At 40.3% G+C, this 21,065-nt stretch overlaps 1 protein-coding gene across 1 annotated transcript in view; it reads right to left on the bottom strand.

Moving 5' to 3' along the window:
• Positions 1 to 21,065, bottom strand: part of RHOBTB1 (Rho related BTB domain containing 1) — a 139,878-nt gene that overhangs the window by 117,750 nt on the left and 1,063 nt on the right. The window contains exon 2 of the mRNA XM_082268254.1: positions 4,472 to 4,573. The gene's annotated coding sequence lies outside the window, so the exon portion shown is untranslated. The remainder of the gene's footprint in view (positions 1 to 4,471; positions 4,574 to 21,065) is intronic.

Below are 21,065 nucleotides of genomic sequence, written 5' to 3'. Positions count from 1 at the left end.
ATCTACTATCTAATGTACAACCCATTTCTCTCCAAAAAAGTAGTTGGTCTCTTTGGTGGACTGATGAAGTCTCTGACGTAACGCGTACGGGGGAGGAGCCTGCTCGGAGTACGTCGATCCTTGGAAGTACACAGAGAGTTGTTCTGACGCTAGAAGCCCGCACTGCTCAAGTGCTTGTCAATGTAAGTGGATTTTCATTTGGTAGAAGGAATAAAAGCTTTTGTAAACAGAGAGCATTAGATCCTTTCTTCCTTTATTTGCACCGGGTTCTTATTTGCACCGGCATGTGGAGCGGTAGCTGGAAGCGGTGAAAGAAGGGACACCAGGCTGTTATCCATACATCTATCTATTACATCCCAAAGAGTGTATGACTCTTATGAGTCTAGTCCTAAGGTGAGCTGCTTATTTTGCACTAGCCACTGGGAGCACTGGAGTGGAGCATGCAGCACTATATTATTTGATCACAAAAGAAGATTGATTGCTTCATTGGATTTATTGGTCACTTTTAATTTTTCACGATTGGGACTGCAATTATCACTGATTATCACTGTTATTCGAGTTGATTTATTAGCATTGAGTTGCTTTATTATTTAAGCTATTTAAACACATTTATTTATATATGTTCTTTCACTTGGCGCAGCAATATTATTTATAGATTTATTGCTGGGTACTGCCTTCTTGGATGTCAGCAGTCCTAGCTGACTCCCAACTTTCACTAAGGTGACAACATATAGAATTCCCCTTTGTTTTATCCCCAACAGCTATATCAAAGATTATGTAGATAAGTGAAGGAAGAAACAAATGATTTTAGCCAGCTCATACAGTAATTACACACTCCCAGAAAAGGAGAGTGCTAAAACATTCATGAAGGGAGGGGACTGTGCTGGGGAATTGACTGAAGAAGTAAACATTTCTAGCAAGTTCAAAGCTACCAGACAGAGTCTTGCCATCTTCCGAAGTGCTCTGATGACTCTGCGGTAGTGGGATATATCAAGGATGGAGGAGAGTCTGAGTATAGGACTGTAATTGAGAACTTTGTCACATGGTGTGAGGATAATCACCTGAATCTAAAGACAAAGGTTGTGGATTTGAGAAGGAGAAATGCACCAGTGACCTCCATCTCCATCTGACGAGTGGATGTCGATGTAGTAGAGAGTTACAAGTATCTGGGGCTGCACATAGATAATAAGACAGAATGGAGCAAGCACACTCGGGTGCGCTATAGGAAGGGCCAGAGCCACCTCCATTTTTTGAGGAGTCTGAGGTCTTTTAACACCTGCCAGAGGATGCTGAAGATGTTTTATAAGTCTGTGGAGGCCAGCGCTCTCCTTGGGAAGCAGGCTTAGGGTGGCTGACACAAACAGACTCAACAAACTGAATTTAAAATCCAGTGATGTTAATGGATTGGAACTGGAGTCTTTAACAACAATGTTGGAGAGGAGAATGTTGTCCAAGGTACATTAAATCTTAGACAACTCCTCTCACTCCACAATATGCTGGTCAGTCATTAGAGTACCATCAGTGAAAGATTGCTACAACCAAAATGCACTACAGAGCGACACAGGAAATCATTTTTGCCTATGGCCATTAAGTTATATATTTCTTCCCTGTAAGGGCTGGAAGTGAAGATTTAAAAATGGTTTACGATCAGGAATTTTATGTAGTTTTTTTAGTATGTTGATATTATGTTATTATTGGGGTAAGGCTAGAAAAAGTGGTGTATTATTTGCATTTTGGTAGTTTGATTTTCTGTTATTTTGTAATCTGTGTTATTTATTCTATGTTGTATTATAATTGCATAGATGTTTATTCTACTGTAGTTTTAATTTGTTTTATTTGGTGCTAATGGCTGTTATTGGAAATTTTGTTATCTCTGTGTCGTGTTTTGTTCATTGTTGGGATCTTGCATTGCAATAATTTCCCTTTGAGATCAATAAAGTATTCTGAATCTAAATCTGAAAAGGCACATTGCAAGTAAATAAAAAGCAGTTTATTGAAACTACTGGACCTTATTGTCCTAACAGTTTATGGTTACACCATCAGCTATTTACCACCCCAGTATCTCTTACATCAGGCCCCCCCCTTCCCCAGAAACTGTAAATCCCAGGCTATGGCATATGGTTAATCCAGCCCAAATGTGCATACCAGTCCATTTGATGTCTAAATACCCTCCTTTATACTAATGGTTTCAAAGATTAGATAGAAAAGCTGATATGGAAGAACTTATTCATATATTGCAAGATAGACTTAGTAATAATAACCAAAAATTAATAAAATAAATGTGCCGTGTTTTAACTTCCAAATAAATAAATACAAATCATAAATGTGCTAAATCACCAATATGATTAAACAAGTGCTAGAATAACATGATTCTATAATAATCTTTCAAAATATATTCTATGAAAGTGCAGTTCCATATGTAATTTTCCATTGTCCAATATATATATATATATACAGTGAAGAACCAAGTCTATACACAGTGCTGTGTCTGCATGCACAAACTCCTCCTTGTGCTCCTCACTTTGTGCATATTTACTGCTACTGCGTCTTCTTATTGTGCCGCTTTTCCAAATCTTATATATACATAGAGAGTGCCAGGGCATCCAATGAAATTCCCTCTGAGGAAGCCACTTGACCCTGTGGCGTAACGCATAGGGGAGGGGCAATCGGACGTTCAGACGTCAGGGCGCTTGCATCCCGATGGATACATTCCTGTATACAAGTGTGAGCTGTTGCTCCCCTACTTGGTAGCCTAGCAACGCCTGATAAAGGAGCATGCATGCTCCGAATGCGAGCACCCACCTGCCACCGCCGGATCTGATGTGGGATGCTACAGAGATAACACCAACAGACCAGGAAGTGCTGGACACCACCGACACAGCTGGGACCAGTGGCTGCTCTCTCCTTCCTCCCAGCCCCATTCTACAGCGGAGCCGATGAATCTCTAAAATGCTGGCTTTTCACATACCTTATGTAAGTTTTAAATTGTCTGTGCACAATAAATGATCCATTTTAATCGACACTGAGATTGCGCTGCTTACTTCTCCCCCTCCCCTTTTAATCACCTAATACGCCCATTTATAGTGGAGTCAGGAGAGCTTCTTTGCCTACCTCTGTTACTCCAGCTGACCAGATAGGCTTTTTCTACAGGAAAATACTGCAGAAAATTGTTTTGTTAGACTATTGGCTGAGTCTGCAGCAAATCCCTAGCCCACATGCACAGTTCTGGCAAAACTGCCAGGGCATATTATAGTGGTACTGAAACCTGTTTATCCTTCTCCCGATTCCTCTCTAGGCCACAGACTTCCCAATGTCCTGCTTTGATCCCCCCTGCTATTATGTTTCTTGCTGTGTGTGTGTTTTTACCTATGATGTTCTCTTATACTTTTTACATCCAAGAATTTGTGTTTGGTTGTTTGTAGTTGTGAAAAAAAAAACATATTTAACATCACAGAACAAATCAAGTTAAATGTGACTACCTACTAATAGTTATTCCTTATAAGAGAAGTATGGGATTTAGAAAAAACTCATTTATATTCACTGAGATGTATGCAGCATTGATCCAATGCTGCATCTGTCCCCCACTGGCTCTGCACTGAGAACTTAGTGATCAAACACTGCTAATCACTCATTTCTCAGCATTCTGTGAGCAGAGAGCCGGGGACTGTCAGTTTCTGGTTCTGTGCTCTGCCCCTCCAGCGCTCACTGCAGCATTGGGCAGTGCAGGGGGCAGCAGGGGCTGGCTCAGGCTCTCAACGGGTTGGCTGAGAGGCTGAGCCAGCTGTCGGTCCAGGCTTCTGGGTGGATCCTGACTGTATGGCTAGGATCTTATCAGAGCCTGGACCGTTCAGCCCCCTGTTGGTTGAAAACAGATCACAGGAGTGCAGAACCAACTGCGCTCTTGTGATCCATAGGTAAAGTACAGCCCAAATAGCTTTGGCTATACCTATCCTTTAACCTGGATATATAAAAACCTTCACAGATGTATTGGAAGCTGACTGACTTACCTGTTTGGCTTTAAATACTGGCCTATGTTACCAACACATATTTGAGATGAAGAATCTCCTTGGATGAGTGCCTTCAATATTATAGAACAGGGATCCTCAAACTACGGCCCTCCAGCTGTTCCGGAACTACCCATCCCATGAAGCATTGTAAAACTCTGACATTCACAGACATGACCAGGCATGATGGGAATTGTAGTTCCTGAACAACTGGAGGGCCATAGTTTGAAGACCCCTGTTATAGAACAAGTCCAGCGAAATATAACTTACAACTGCTAGCCATGCTTTGACCTGTTTAAATAAAAACTTTTAGCAACATTCTACCAAACTATTTATGGGCCTCGACCATTGTGCAAGGTGATACACTACAATCATCAAAAAATGACAGGCCACTGTTAGTCTGCAGTTGGCCTTTGGCAAACACATTGTTAACAGGCATAAATATATCATGAGGAATGTTCTCTTACCACAACGGAGAAAGAAACAATAGCCATGTTAAAGAATTCCTGCAGGGTAAACTGTTTAATGAAGTGTTCTCAGGCAGTCTTTTTCCTTGTAGTTCTTGGTAGCTACAATATAAACACAAGCAGAATGTGAACCGGATTTATGATGTGTAAAGCAAAAATTCACATAAAGTAATGCTAGAAACAAATGTGTGAGAGAATCTGTGAAAGTATTAGACCTAATGTAGAATGTGGATATTTCCTAGAAATCCATGTAGTCTTAGATTTCATTTTAATCCCTTTATCTAAAATCATAAGAAAGCAAAATGCAGCACAAGCAAAAAAATTGTAAACCAAGAAGGATCCTAGTGCAGCAACTTCATCACTTGATCCCAACCCTCCCCGTAATTCCATACCTTTCTGAAAGCCTAACCCTTACACTAATCCCCCCCGTACTCTAACCCTCACACTAATCCTCCCTGTAACTCCAGCACTCCAATTAACCCTTTACTGAATTCCAAACTTCACCCTAACATCAAGCCCCTCTTTAACATCAAGCCTCCTTTTAATGCCAACCCTAACAGTTACCCTCCTTATAACGTCAACCAGAGTACTCCCCCTTCTCAAAGCCATAACCCTCATATCAGCTCTCACTGTAATTCCAACCCTTCTTGTAACTCCAACCCTCACACTAAGGCTCCATTCACACTGCCGCGACTTGTCAGGCGACTTGTCAGCCTAACAAGTCGCGGCCGTCGGGGTCCATTGACTGCTACAGGACCGTTCTAATAGGAGCCACACAAGTCCTGTACTACTTCGGGGCGACCTCGGAGCGACTTGCATAGACATTCATTATATAAAGTCCGTGCAAGTTGCGCCGAAGTCGCGGTGCACGGGACTTCACAAGTCGCCCCCGAAGTAGTACAAAGTCGTTGCGCTTCAGTGTGAATGCGGTCTAACTGTTCCTGTAACTTCAGTTCCAAGACTAAAACTTACGCTGTACCAAAAACCAACCCCTCTGCATTGCAAGACAATTGGAATAAGTAGGGCTGATGTATAAACTATTGTTCTACTCACAGATGGTAGAAACCCCATAGCTCAGTAATATGCATTTTCTATGACATTGTTTTGCTGTTAAATGGTTTTGCCTAGGTGCAGAAAATAAAGTAATGGCGCACACTGTACATTTAGAACGTTGCTTGACATTTCAAACTCACTACGATAGCTCCACAAAGAAAACACTTGGGGTGTCTTAGAGGAATGTTACAATGACATATTTGACTATTGCAAAAATCCTAATATACAGTATGTCTGTGTATGTTAGAACAGGCCACCCTGATTTAAAGTGTAGATCATAAGACCAATCAGTCTCATACATCAGCCCTGAAGTATCAATATTAGCACAGAGAAATTGCCATCCCCTTACCTGTATGTATACTATATACACTTACTGGCCACTTTATTAGGTACACCTGTTTAAATACTTGGTAACACAAATGACTAATCAACCAATTACATGGCAGCAACTCAATGCATTTAGGGATCTAGACGTGGTGAAGATGACTTGCTGAAGTTCAAACTGAGCATCAGGAAAAAAAGAGGTTTCAAGTGACTTTGAACAGGGCATGGTTGTTGGTGCCAGACGGGATGGTCTGAGTATTTCAAAAACTGCTGATCTACTGGGATTTTCATGCACAACCATCTTCATAGTTTACAGAGAATGGTCCAAAAAAGAGAAAATATCAAGCGAGTGGCAGTTATGTGGATGAAAATGCCTTGTTGATGTCAGAGGTCAGGGGAGAACGGGAAGACTTGTTTGAGATGATAGAGAGGCAACAGTAACTACAATAAACACTCGTTACAACCAAGGTATGCAGAATACCATCTCTGAATGCACAACAAATCAAACCTTGAAGTTGATGGGTTACAGCAGGAGAAGCCTACACGGGGTGCCACTCCTGTCAGCTAAGAACAGGAAACTAAGGCTACAAGTCGCACAGACTCACCAAAATTGGACAATGGAAGATTGGAAAAATGTTGCCTGGTCTGATTTCAGCTGCAACATTCAGTTGCTAGGGTCAGAAATTGTAGTAAACAACATGAAAGCATTGATCCATCCTGCCTTGTATCAACTGTTCAGTCTGGTGGTGGTGGAATAATGGTGTGGGAGATATTTTCTTGGCACACTTTGGGCCCCTTAGAACCAATTGAGCATTGTTTAAATGCCATGGCCTACCTGAGTATTGTTGCTGACCATGTCCATCTCATTATGACTCCTGTGTACCCATCTTCTGATGGCTCCTTCTAGCAGGATAATGCACCATGTCACAAAGCTCAAAACATCTCAAACTGGTTTCTTGAACATGACATGAGGTCACTGTACTCCAATGGCCTTTACAGTCACCAGATCTCAATCCAATAGAGCACCTTTGGGAAGTGGTGGAACGGGAGATTTGTATCATGGATGTGCAGCTGACAAATCTGCAACAACTGCATAATGCTATCATTGTCAATATGGACCAAGAATGTTTCCAACGCCTTATTAAATCTATGCCATGAGGAATTAAGGCAGTTCTGAAGGCAAAAAGTGGGTCCAACCCGGTGCAAGCAAGGGGTACCTAATAAGGTGGCCGGTGAGTAAATATCTTTAACTCATGTATCCATCTCTGCACAGATATACATATAGTACTTAGAACAAAAATCGAGAATGCTGACACAGTAATATATAGTTTTGCATACTTCTTATTGAGAGCCTATAGCAGAAACATTGCTGGGCAGCTGTTTTAACCAGAATCACACAAGAGATAATATAGTAAAAGACGTAATCTAGGTAAAGTTCTCATTTCCTTATCAGTAACTAGCATGCCTTTTTCTTTTGCACTGCATTGCATTAATACTGTCAGTGATATTACTGAATTTTGCATGATACTTTATGTGCTGGGATAATCCTGTTTCTGTCCTGCAGTAAGCACAGGTTTTATTAACGTCAAAAGTTGTCACATGGAGTGAGTCACAAGTCTCTCCATACCTTGAAGGACCCTATTTCTTCCGGATGCTGAATGTAATGGCAGGGAAATACACAAAACGTAGGTATGTGCTGCGGAGGGATGGAGGGTTACAGCAAAACTTTGGCTTAGACGTGAGATGACATTGCGTTGGGTTAGGTGGGAATCTCATTTTTATGGGGATCGTACATGTTTACTGGTTGAACGATCTGGGGGGCATAGTATATACCAGGCAGAAAACCTACACTGATTGCTATTTTTTCCTCATGAGATAAGTGGGGTTGGTTTTCTCTGAATATGCAATCCTCCTTCTTTCTAACCTCTTCATTGACAAAAAGGGGTTGATTTACTAAAGGCAAATAGACTGTGGACTTTGCAATTGCAGTTGCACTCTGCAAGGGCATTTGTTTCAGAGCTTAGTAAATCAGGTAAAGCGTCACTTTGCAAGGAAAAAAAAACCAGCATCTTTCCTTGCACATAATTGGATGATGGAAGTCAGCAGAGCTTCCCCTCATTTACTAAGCTCTGGAGCAAATGCCCTGGTAGAGTGAAACTGCACAGTCTTTTTGCCTTTAGTAAATCAACCCCAAAGTCTGTTGCTGGGACTGTTTTTCTGTTGGTCACAAACCAAATGCAGCGTTGTTCTTTATTTAAATTGTTTGGGGATAACTTATTTCAGTTGCCTGCTGAATTCTCTTCCAAAAAATGAAATGGGCAGATACATCTCCTTATTACTTGGGAAAACTGCCTTAAGTATAACTTTCTTAACCACTTGCCGACCAGTCACGTTGCGCAGTGCGGCAAAGTGGCTCGATATCGTCCAGCGACGTAGACCTACGTCGCTGGACTCCTCCCCTTGTGGGCGGCGCGTGCACGCCGCCGGAGGCTCGCTCCCACTGTATTCAGTCACAGCGGGAGTCGGGCCAGGGGAAGAGAGGCGGTGATCACCACCGCTCTTCCCCGATCGGGGATCGAGTGTGGAAATCCTAAGTGACAAACAGTGACAGATTTCAGGATTCAGCATAGCTGAACCTGCGATCTGTGCCTGTGTCACACAGTCCCCTCCCCCCACACACGTTAGTAAGCACCAGGCATACATTAACCCCTTGATCACCAATAAAAGTTAACCCCTTCCCTGCCAGTGTCATTTCTACAGTAACAGTGCATATTTATAGCACTGATTACTGTAGTAATGTCACTAGTACCCCCAAAAGTGTCAAAAATGTCAGTCAAGGGTCCGATCTGTCCGCCGCAATGTCGCAGTCCCGCAAAAAAAATCGCAGATTGCTGCCAGATCGCCGCCATTACTAGTTAAAAAAAAAAAAAACAATAAAAATTACATAAATCTCCCGTAGTTAGTAGCTGCGATAACTTTTGCGCAAACCAATCAAAATACGCTTATTGCGATTTTTTTACCAAAAATATGTAGCAGAAAACAAATTGGCCTAAGATGTTAAAAAAATTTGATTTTTTTCATTTTTTTTGGGAATTTCATATAAAAAAATGTGAAAAATATTGTTATTTTTTTCAAAATTGTCGCTCTTTTTTGTTTATAGTGCAAAAAGTAAAAATCACACAGGTGATCAAATACCACCAAAAGAAAGCTCTATTTGTGGGGAAAAAAGGACATACATTTTATTTGGGTACAGCCTCGCACGACCGCGCAATTGTCCATTAAAGTAATGCAGTGCCGAATGGCAAAATATGGCCTGGTCAGGAATGGGGTAAAATCTTCCAGTCTTAAAGCGGTTAAAAATACGCTCATTGAGAATTTTTTTGTCAAAGACATTTTGGCCTAAATATATGACAAAAATTTAATATATTGGATATTTTTTAACTGTCAAATTAGAAAAATATTGTTATTTTTTCAAAATTGTTGCATTTTTTTATTAATATCGCAAAAAATGAAAATAACACAGGTGATCAAATACCACCAAAAGAAAGCTCTGTTTGTGGGAAAAAAAGGAAGTAAATTTTGTTTGGGTACGGCGTTGCATGACCGCGCAATTGTCAGTTAAAATCACACAGTGCCAAATCGCAAAAAGTGGCCTGGACGTAGGACAGCAAAATCCTCCGGTGGTAAAGTGTTTTTTTTAAAGATTATTAGTTAAATGTAACACTGCTCGAAGTAAAGTTGCTTACCATGTTGAACCAGAAAGACTGATAAAACTCTAAAAAGTGGATAAACTAACCTCTAGATGCAATCTGAATACAATGTGGTTTTCATTCCTGTATAATCTACATTGTCAGCACTGTTAACAGAACATTACCATATTGTGATGTGGATGGATTATTTGCACAACATGTTAAAGGTTGTAAATTGTTCAAAATATTTTTGCAATACTATTTATGCAATACTAATATTTTTCAGGTTTTATTATATAGATTATGTCAGTTATTTAAATATCATGCATACATCATGTGATCTAACCACAGCTATGAAACAACAAAAACAAGAGAAGGGCACACCGACCTACTGCAATATCATAAGACATTTATTGGAGAGTAAAAAAAATTCCAACCATCATACTCACAAACGCTTGCTAAAAATGCGCATATAAACCCCTAAAACAGTCAGGAGACCTCCAGGACTGGGATTATTTTCAGTACTTCAGGAGGACTAGGTGAGGCTGACGCATTTCAATGGAGAACCTTCTTCATCAGAGCCACCCTGGAGGTCTCCGGACTGTATTAGGAGTTTATTTGCGCATTTTTAGCAAGCGTTTGTGAATATGATGGATGGAATTTTTTTTACTCTCCAATAAATGTCTTATGATATTGCACTAGGTCAGTGTGCCCTTCTCTTGTTTTTTTTTTGTTTCCTAGTTCATGTGGATGCCCATTGTCCTGAGAGGGCAGCAAGAACCTAGACGCCATCAACACAGCCTTCTCTTTAGCACAGCACCTAAGCGCCGGAGAATTATTACTAGATAACCACAGCTATGTCATGAGTTGAGCAATATATTTGGAAATCTAAAATATCCATCTATTTTTTAGGACCTATAGACTTGTCTATCTTTGGTGTCAATAGTTTCTGGTAGGTAGATTTCAAATCTTTAAAGACTAATTCAGAATCAAGATGCTTGATTCCACACGGTGGAAATATGACAGCTGAATTATGATTGGTTGCTATGGACTATATATGCAGCTCATTTAAGTAGAACTATGGGAAAAATAAAATATACTGTATGCTGTAGTCTGTCGCTAGCGTTAGCACAGTAGTTTTGTTTTTCTAAATCATCTAACATAGGTTAATTACCTGTTGTTCTTTTCAGGAAATTCGATTAACCCACCTATGAATGAAGCTTTGTGCAAAAAGAATGCTAACCTATGTTTTTTTTCTTTTACAGCAAGCAGCCCAGAGCTCTGCACTCTCCTCACTGTGAGGCTTGGCTGTAACGGATAACTCAGAATCTAAGCTAGTGATCAGGAACCAATCAGCTTGGTTCCCAATTATGTGATCACCATGTCAGCTATTATATAATAATCACATGTCTTTATTTATAAACAAAGCCATAAGAATAACAGCTACAACTGTATTTCATTCTGAAAATAATAGAGTTAAACAATAAAAACGTCTTTGTCCATTTATACATACACTATATTACCAAAAGTATTGGGAAGTCTGCCTTTACATACACATGAACTTTAATGGCATCCCAGTCTTAGTCCGTAGGGTTTAATATTGAGTTGGCCCGCCCTTTGCAGCTTTAACAGCTTCAACTCTTCTGGGAAGGCTGTCCACAAGGTTTAGGAGTGTGTCTATGGGAATGTTTGGCCATTCTTCCAGGAGCACATTTGTGAGGTCAGGCGCTTTTGTTGGATGAGAAGGCCTGGCTCGCAGTCTCTAATTCATCCCAAAGGTGTTCTATCAGGTTGAGGTGCAGGCCAGTCAAGTTCTTCCACCCCAAACTCGCTCATCAATGTCTTTATGGACCTTGCTTTGTGCACTGGTCCAAATCATTTGGAACAGGAAGGAGGCATCCCAAAACTGTTCCCACGAAGTTGGGAGCATGAAATTGTCCAAAATGACTTGGTATGCTGACATCTTAAGAGATCCCTTCACTGGAACTAAGGGGCCAAGCCCAACCCCTGAAAAACAACCCCACACCATAATCCCCCTGCACAAAATGATTTAGACTACTGCACAAAGCAAGGTCCATAAAGACATGGATGAGCCAATTTGGGGTGAAGGAACTTGACTGGCCTGCACAGAGTTCTGAACTCTTCTGGGGTGAATTAGAGCAGGGGCTGTGAGCCAGGCCTTCTTGTCCAACATCAGTGCTTGACCACACAAATGCACTTCTGGAAGAATGGTCAAATATTCCAATAGACACACTCCTAAATGTTGTGGACAGCCTTCCCAGAAGGAATTTGGTGTCCATTCAGTGGCCATCGGGCACCTTGGATATATTCTGTGTCACGTCCTAATAAATATGCATAATGAGAATTAAAAGAAGAATCATGGACTTTATAGGTACGTAAGTATAAAAATAACAGATTTATTGGTCTACATTAAAAACATTTGTATACAATATAACAGTAAATGCCGCTGCTGCTCTGCCCCGATCGTCGGGGAATCCAGTTTGGAGATCCGCCCGCTTGTGTAAACAGAGCGGGCGGATCTCCTAAGTGACAGGGAGTGACAGATCGGAGTGTTCAGCATAGCTGGACATCCGATCTGTCCCTGGCTCACTCAGTCACCCCCCCCCCACACGTTAGTAAGCACCAGGCATACATTAACCCCTCCCTCTCCAATAAAATTAACCCCTTCCCTGCCAGTGTCATTTTTACAGTAACAGTGCATATATATAGCACTGATTACTGCAGTAATGTCACTGGTACCCCCAAAAGTGTCAAAAATGTCAGTCAAGGGTCCGATCTGTCCGCCGCAATGTCGCAGTCCCGCAAAAGAAATCGCAGATCGCCGCCATTACGCGTTAAAAAAAAAAACACCAAAAATGACAGAAATCTTTCCCATAGTTAGTAAACGCAATAACTTTTGCGCAAACCAATCAAAATACGCTTATTGCGAGTTTATTTTACCAAACATGGGTAGCAGAAAACAAATTGGCCAAAAATTTAAAAAAAAAATTGGTTTTTACATCTTTTTTGGGGGGAATTTCATATAAAAAAATGTTAAAAATATTGTTATTTTTTCAAAATAAACGCTCTTTTTTTGTTTAAAGCGCAAAAAGTAAAAATCGCACAGGTGATCAAATACCACCAAAAGAAAGCTCTGTTTGTGGGAAAAAAAAAGACGTAAATTTTGTTTGGGTACGGCGTTGCATGACCGCGCAATTGTCAGTTAAATTCGCACAGTGCCGAATCGCAAAAAGTGGCTCAGACGTAGGACAGCAAAATCCTCTAGTGGTAAAGTGGTTAAATGAGAGTGGTAAAAATGGTCGAAGCACATATTTTTTCCCCCCAAACCATTAAATGTAAACCTAGCCTATTGATCATTACACAATGCAAAAGTAATGATGACAGCAATGTATATTTATGCAGTTTCATGTTGTATTTTGGCATAATAGCATTATGAACTAAGTTATTAATTTTTATTTTAATACTGATATTAACATTTATTCAATTAAAAATATTTTAACCTGGGTAGAAAACACACAGAAGCTAAAAGGTGGACAGGAGGATGATGACCCCTCCGGAACCTTTCTTGTTTTTCAGATAGTTGCCATCACAAAGAATTGTTTGCTTTATTTTTACAATAATCAGCAAACCAGAAGTGCTGGTACTGTAAAAACTCAATTGCAGACAATTGCTCACCGCATTACGTCAGCATCTACACAAGGTTTTCAGTATTTCCCAGATTTTTATACTTACAGCTATGATTGTCCTGAAGAGAGATAGATCCCACTCATTTAGAGGTACCTATGACTTCTGAGATAAAGTCACTAGCATTACCAGTGGTCTCCCTGCAGCTGATCTTTTCCGACTCCTGACTTCCCATGCTTTGTTTTGCACGTTGTCCCTATCGTGGTAAAGGCAGAACTTTTGGTTTATGATGTCACTGCCTCCAACATAGAGAACAAGGGCAAGCACAGTAGTGACATCACCAAATATCCTAATCATATAACACTAGCAGTTAGAGGCAGCAGTGCCATAATCTCACATTGTAGATTTACAGCTATGGAGGTGCAGGAGTGCTTCCATAGACATATACCAAGAAGTGACCTGCTAATTTTCAGGGGGTATTCCAAACAAAAAATACAGTTTTCAGGGTTTGTCAACACAAGGCTTTGGGCTGTGATTGGACTCAGCAGATCTCAGCAATGAATCATTGAGAGGGATTCCCTTTAATTAGCAGGGATTTGTGCTGTGATGCTAAAAGTGCTTAGGATAATAAGAGAAAATATGACCTAGAATTGTCTGGATCATGAAACCTACAATCCCCATAAAGTGTATGTAAATCTAACATTGAACTTCTCTTCTTTTGTTCTGCTAAATACACCATTGAAAGCATTTTTGCTATCCGTTCAATAAATTTATTCTACCTGTTGATTTTGCCAAACATTTTTTGAGCTGATGACTTTCTGTGCTCTCTACCTGTGCACAAGGAGGGGTTACGGAGATGAGGAGTGGGAGGAGATGGGGTGAGGTTTATGTTCATTGTAATCCATCAGAAACTAAAGCGGACTTTCACCTTTTATATTAAGTCCCCCCTCTCCACCCCTCCGCCCCTTCTCTACATGAATCGGGTAGTTTTTATTTTACCTTTTTTTTGGCAAAAAGCGTGGCCCTGTCCCTCAATGCATGTCATTTGTCTTGATCAGGGATCCTCTAACTATGGTTCTCCAGCTGTTGTGGAACTACACGTTCCATGAGGCATTGTAGAACTCTGAAATTCACAGACATGACTAGGCATGATGGGAATTGTAGTTCCTGAACAACTGGAGGGCCAAAGTTTGAAGGCCCCTGGTCTAGATGAATGATGTGCATATTGCTCTCTTGGCCTCCTGGGTTATGCACGTCACATATCCCAGAAAGCCTTTAGTCATTCACTCAGTAAGTAGGGAGGGGTGGAACAACGTGTCATTGTGGGATGCCAGCGGCTGAACCTGGAAGAGCTGGCGGGCCTCTCGATGACATCACAACTAGGATGGTGGTGCGGGACCCAGCCGTGTCTGTTGACAGAAGGATGTCAGCAGGACAACGTTGGATCTGGTGGCTGGGTGAGTATTCAAGCTGTGTCTACAACAAAATAGGGGAGGTACACTGAAGGTCCTCTTTAAGTAGTCAGAGCTGACACCACATGTTTAAGAAATTAGTGCAAGCAGCCTCGTTATGTCAAAGAGGAAGGCAGGCACATACCATATTTTTAGCACATCAATAATTATTTTTCTGCACTTGCAGCATGTTTTAAGGAATAAAGCGTGGGAATATGCATGCATTCTAGAGATGCTGTAATATATATATATTTTTTTTTTTGCACTTTAACCTCCCTGGCGGTAATCCCGAGTCGGGGTGGATTTTCTAGTCCAGGATCGGTATCCCCGAGTCACGCTCAGGGTAGATGTGCAGAGAGCGCAGCGGTGTCTCTTACCTTCTCCTGGCGATCCAGGGATGATCTCTCATTGCTGTGACCGCCAGCCGAGATCCCCGCCGCTCGTCCGTCGGTGTGATGACTTCCTAGTTCCGTTCCCTGCAGCAGCAATGCTGCATGGGAGCGGAACTAGGGAGGGAAATTCAAAACATTGCACAAAACACAAACACATAACACATTTTATATATATATATGTATATATGTGTATATATGTATATATATATATACACACACACACACATATATATATATATATAGATATATATATATATCTATATATATCTATATATATATATATATATATATACCTATATACACACGTATATATATATATATATATAAAATTATATTATTGATTCGATTATAATTCATGCGTTATATATTATATATATATGTGTGTGTATATATATATATATATATATATATACACACACACACACATATATATATATATAATATATAACGCATGAATTATAATCTAATCAATAATATAATTTTATTATATATAATATATATTATATAATAAAATTATATTATTGATTTGATTATAATTCATGCGTTTGTGTTTCAAATTTATCACATCTGGGATGTCTACTAGACTCTTGTTTTGGTCAGGTTTAAGTCAGTAATTACTAAGAATTGTAGGCCTATAATACATAACGCCAAATTTCCATGAACATTTTTTTACCGCTTTTGGTACATAATTCCTGACAGAATCATACCGCCAGGGAGGTTAAAGCGTAACTCCACATTTGTTGCGAAAAAAACATTCCCCTCTGGGTGATCTATGTACATCACAAGGATTTTAACAAACTTTGTTGCAGATTCCTGCCTTTTGTTATTCGTAAGAAATCATTGTTTGTTCCTCTAAGCCTCTGTGCTGAGTGGGTCTAATGGGAGTGGTTTCATATTTATCTATCAGCTGTGGCAGTTGCAGGGCTCCAGTGAGAAAAGCTGCTGGGCCTGCATCCCTTTAGATGTGTTCCTATTGGGAGTATCTCACCAAAAATTTTTTGCAGGGGGTGCCAGAAATCTGACTTATATCTTAGTGCAGACTTCTGGGAAAGTTTTGTGAGCCAATCACACAAGCAGGAAATGATGTTTCTGGGGTGTGGTCAGTACACATTCTGTGTACAGAACAGCTCTAGGTAGCCATATTGCATTGCATTTTCAGAAAAATTCAGTGGCTGCAAATTGAAAAGGAAAGGTCATTTTAATACCATTCAATTACAATATGATTTGTGTCGCAATTGTATATGCTATATTGTTTTTTCTTTATTTGTTATTTTTTTCCCCCACGAAAGTGGAGTTACCCTTTAAGTTGGCATAAACTGTAAGCACTGTTGTAGCTGACCTTCTCCCAAAAGTAAAAGTGCCGCTTATTCAATTCCCCTTCCCTGTCCCTAACATATCTGAATTTTTCTTCTTATGGGGAACAGTTACCTTTTTTGACAGGTTCCTGATCCCACTTCCTCAATTCCTGCCCAGCAAGAATGATGTGCACTTAGGCATGCCCCCTACCCATGCCCCCTTTCACATGTCCCAGGAGGCTGCAGGACTAGTCCTGCAGTGCCATGCTATCTCCCAAATACACAGTGGGGATCTGGTGATGATTCCTTCTATTCAGAGTTGACTTCTGTATCAAAAATGGCCATGCTGGGGTCCAACAGCTGTAAGAAGAACCAGCTGCAGGAAGATGATGGACCCTACGCATTGTTAAGTACCTTATTTTATAAAGTCAGCAGCTACAGTATTTGTAACTGCTGTTACCAGAAGCTATATAGGACAGATGTGATGGGTAAACATGTGTTTTTACATCCAAAATTCACCTTTTATACAGTATATTAAAAGGTAACTCCACGTTGAAAGAAAAAAATATAGCAAATAAAAACAATAAAGTCTGTACAATTGCTACACAAACAATATTGTAGTTCAATGTTATTCAAAATTATCTTTCCATTTAATTCTGCTACTGCTGTAATTTCCTGTATAATTCAATACAATATGGCAACCTGGAGGTGTTCTACAAATGTAATTTCTTGCTTGTGTGATTGGCTCACTAATTATCACATGCGTGCAGTAAAATACAAGTCAAATTACTTCTAAAGGGATGCAGACACTACAACTTTCCTCATTAGAAAACTGAAGATGCACCAGGTGATTATAATAAACCCACATTCAGAATCAGTATGAAATCAGGTGTTGCTTCACAGCAACAAAATATAGGAATCTTCTACAAAGTCTGTTCAGATCCCTGCAATGTACATTACCCAGCAAAGATTGTGGAGTTACTCTTAAAAAAAATAAGTAAATGTACATACTGTTGTTTAAATTAACATTGATTAATTTTCATGGTACTTGCTCAGACCTCTTCAAGTGGGCAGTATGGCAACTGACATCTGTAGTGATATGGAGATTCCAGGCAAGGAGAGTTGAGCCCATTCAGCATATTTTAAATTACTAAAACTCTTCTAAACTTGTAAAGACAGAACAGTCTTCCCTTTCATAAGATGAGTTATGATAATGTCAGGGTGTGGAATTCCTGGAAATATTAACATCCTCTATAAGAAATAGAAATAGTACATTGTGTACTACATCAACAAAGCAGAAAAAACACACTTATGTAGCTCTACTCCGTAGGAGCCGCAGGATTACTGTCCAGGTCTTCACTTCAGGCTTTGCCCCGCAGCCAGGCACACAGGCTCATTCGCCTGTTTCTTCAACAAACAGTCTAGTGATTCTTTTGTTGTTTTTATTTTTGGAGAACTTTGATAGAATTTAGGGTAGTGATGGGATACTCCAAAAACAAGAACTATATACAATTTAAAGTGGTTCTAAAGCTTTAAGCTTTTTCACCCTAATGCATTTTATGCATTAAGGTGAAAAACCTGTGCTGCAGCTGCAGACACCCCCCCATCCTTTCCTTACCTGAACCCATCCAATCCAGCAATGTGCACAAGCGCAGCGACTCCCGCTGTTGTCTTTCTCCTAACTGGAAAGATTAATAGCAGCAGGAGCATATCCGGTGACATGGGAGTGGGGCTGAATCATGTTGTCTGTGTCAATGGACACAGCAGCGGCATTCAGGAGCAAACACGCAGAGGTACCCCCAGGAAAAGGGTTTCCCTGGGGGCACTCAATAAAATGGAGGGATCTTGAGCACCGGTAAGGTATCCAAGAGGAGGAGGATCAGGGATGCTCATTGCAAAACCATTGCACAGAGCAGATAAGTATAGGCATGTTTGTTATTTTTATTTTAAAAAACCCAAAGCTTTTTAACCACTTTAAGGACTTTGGTATTCTTTTTGAGCAAATTTTAGTAAAGTCTGGGCTTGAAACAAACAGTAGACTTCAGTTTCAGAGTAGTAGAGTCCCTTAAAGAAGAAGAAGATACAGACAAAGCTCTTCAGGACACCAGCTGGTATCTGCTTTAAATAGACCCACAGCTGACTTTTACAAGCACCAAAGGCTTGGCAAAAGCAGAAAGATCCCCAAGATCTTTCAAAGAGTCTGTACTCACACAAGGCCCAAGCAACATCTGTTTGCCTTCTTCCAAGTGACACCTTACTCCGGTTATACCAGACTAGTGCTTCTGTGAACAGCCTCCCCTCAGTCAGCTTTCTTTAGCACCAGGGTCTCAGCATCCAGGCCCTCGGGTTGCACACTTGAGGTCTCGCGACAGCAGACATATCAGCAGTGCCTGGGAGGGCAGCGTGCCCTCCAGGCTGGACCAATTCACTCTGGGAAAAGACCCTGAGCTCAGTGTGCTCAAAGAATATATACAGTCTCTCAGCATGCCATCAGGGCCTGCCTCTCTGTGATAGGCCAGGGCTGTATCAATATTCATGCTGCCATCTGCATAGCTCCACACCTATCATCCAGAAACTTCTCAAGTTCTCTAGATACAGAGGGAGCTATTAGATCAGACTGGCAGCAGCTGAGCACACTGAGCAGACCTAACTAATTAATCACAGCTTCACTATATAGTATAGTGAGCAACTATGCTTTTACAAAACAAACATTACAGCCACACTGACTACAGTGTGACAACTAAATTTAACCATCAAAACACACACCAATTCTAACCATCTAATTCCTAGCACCTATCTAGGAGGCTGCTATCCTTTTAAAGGCAAAAGCTGTAGCAACTGATAAAGAATAGGCGTCACCTTCTATAGTGTTGCTCAGATTCATCACCAAACTTCAGTCACCTTTACGTCTTAAAAACCTTATTTCACTAATGCAGTGTGTGTTTGTGTTTGGTGGAGGGTGCATGGCCAAGGAACAAGAAAAAGAAGACGGGAACTCATATTTTTTTATAAAGACTGTAAAAATTCTAATTTACATTAGTTGTACCCTGAAGATTAACCAGGCTATGAAGATGGTGATGAAGTAGAATTTTCTTGGGATAAGAAGAACTATCTGAATTAGCCATCACCAAAAAGGCTGGCTTGCAGACTGACTGGTTTTTGTAACATGTGGTGTGTAGTAGTTACCTCCAATGATTTCTGTACAAGGCATTCTGTGAACGGACAAAGGAAAAGAAAGGGAGGGTAAATAACAGGATTGCATTCATGTAGGAAAGATTGTGCTCTAGTGCTTGCAGCATTGGAATTACAGCAATAGCTGTACTTACTGGCATGATTCAAGCTACGCTTTTTTCTTTACACAGTAGAGATACAGACCTGGGATAAGCATCATTAGAGGTACCTTGCTTCAAGTCACAAAAACCTTTTTTCCTGAGTTTCTGACTATCGAGAAGCCAATTATTTTGGCCCTTTGTTGTAAAAGCCAAATTGTGTCATTTTCAGCAAGGCTTCCGAAAACAAAGCTAACACATATCTAAGTTACACTCAGCAATTCGTTTGTGACTATTTTCACCATGTATTTTAGCCTTGCAAATTTGGATGAAGCCACATTCTGTTTTCTACTGCATATTCACTTAACCACCTCTGGTAAATCTGCCTTTGCCAAAACAGCAAAAAGCAGCAAAACCAGCAGCAACAGCAACAGAAACAAAAGATATGGCAGCTTGCTAAAAAAAGATGTAAACTTTTTCTAGGTACCCAAAGGTGCACATTCACTTAACAAAAGCCATGGTGTCTGAAAATATGACTAGAGTATGATTGAATTACCCACTTGGATAGCGTATACCCAAACTGCCTCTTTGGATAGAGCATACCTTAGTTACCTCCTTAGATAGAGTATACCTAAACTGTCTCCTTGGATAGAGTATAACCAGACTGCCTCCTTGGATAGTATGTACATAAACTGCCTTTTTGGATAGAGTATTTCTGATCTAACTCTTTAGAGAGAGCATACCTGATCTCTCTCCGTTAAATTAATTATAACTAAATAGCCAAATTCCAGAGCTGCTAATTCATGAATCAACAGGCCACCAGATGTGCAAACTGAACCAGTGACCTGAGCTAGCACAGTTTGCCATCACATGTTTTGTGCAAGGGTGTCCAGTGTTGCATGCAGTCTAGTCTCAAACAAATGTGCAAGATAATCAACACTAAACAGATACTACAACTTTGTAACAGGTGATAAGCGCTAATAAAACAAGTAAGAATAAGAGACAAGACAATGTAAAGTCATAACTCCCTTATACTAATTTATTGTTTGGAAACCCTTTAAAAAAAACATATATACTGACTGTATGTAATATTTACACTTCTACATGTACTTAGGTCAAAAGAGGACTAATGTGCTTGGGAATGCAGTGTTTTGTGCTGTGTCAGGATGGGAAGAATAAAACCTTTATATATTATTGGTGTAAGGAGTATTCTTGAACTGGTCGCATATTACAGCTGGCTGGTGAAAAAAAAAAAAAGTTACAAATTCCTCTATTCACACAAGTGAGGAATCCTCCCCACCGAGACATTGGGGTCGATTTATTAAAACTGGAGAGTGCAAAATCTGGTGCAGATGTGCATGGTAGCCAATTCCTTTCTAACTTTAGCTTGTTCAATTAAGCTTTGACAACAGAAAACATCCTGGAAGCTGATTGTTTCTATGCAGAGCTGCACCAGATTTTGCAATAGTAAATCAA

Source organism: Pelophylax lessonae, assembly GCF_965119305.1.
Source record: "Pelophylax lessonae genome assembly, chromosome: 9".
Lineage (NCBI taxonomy): Eukaryota > Metazoa > Chordata > Amphibia > Anura > Ranidae > Pelophylax > Pelophylax lessonae.
This window is presented reverse-complemented; position numbering and strand designations above follow the sequence as displayed.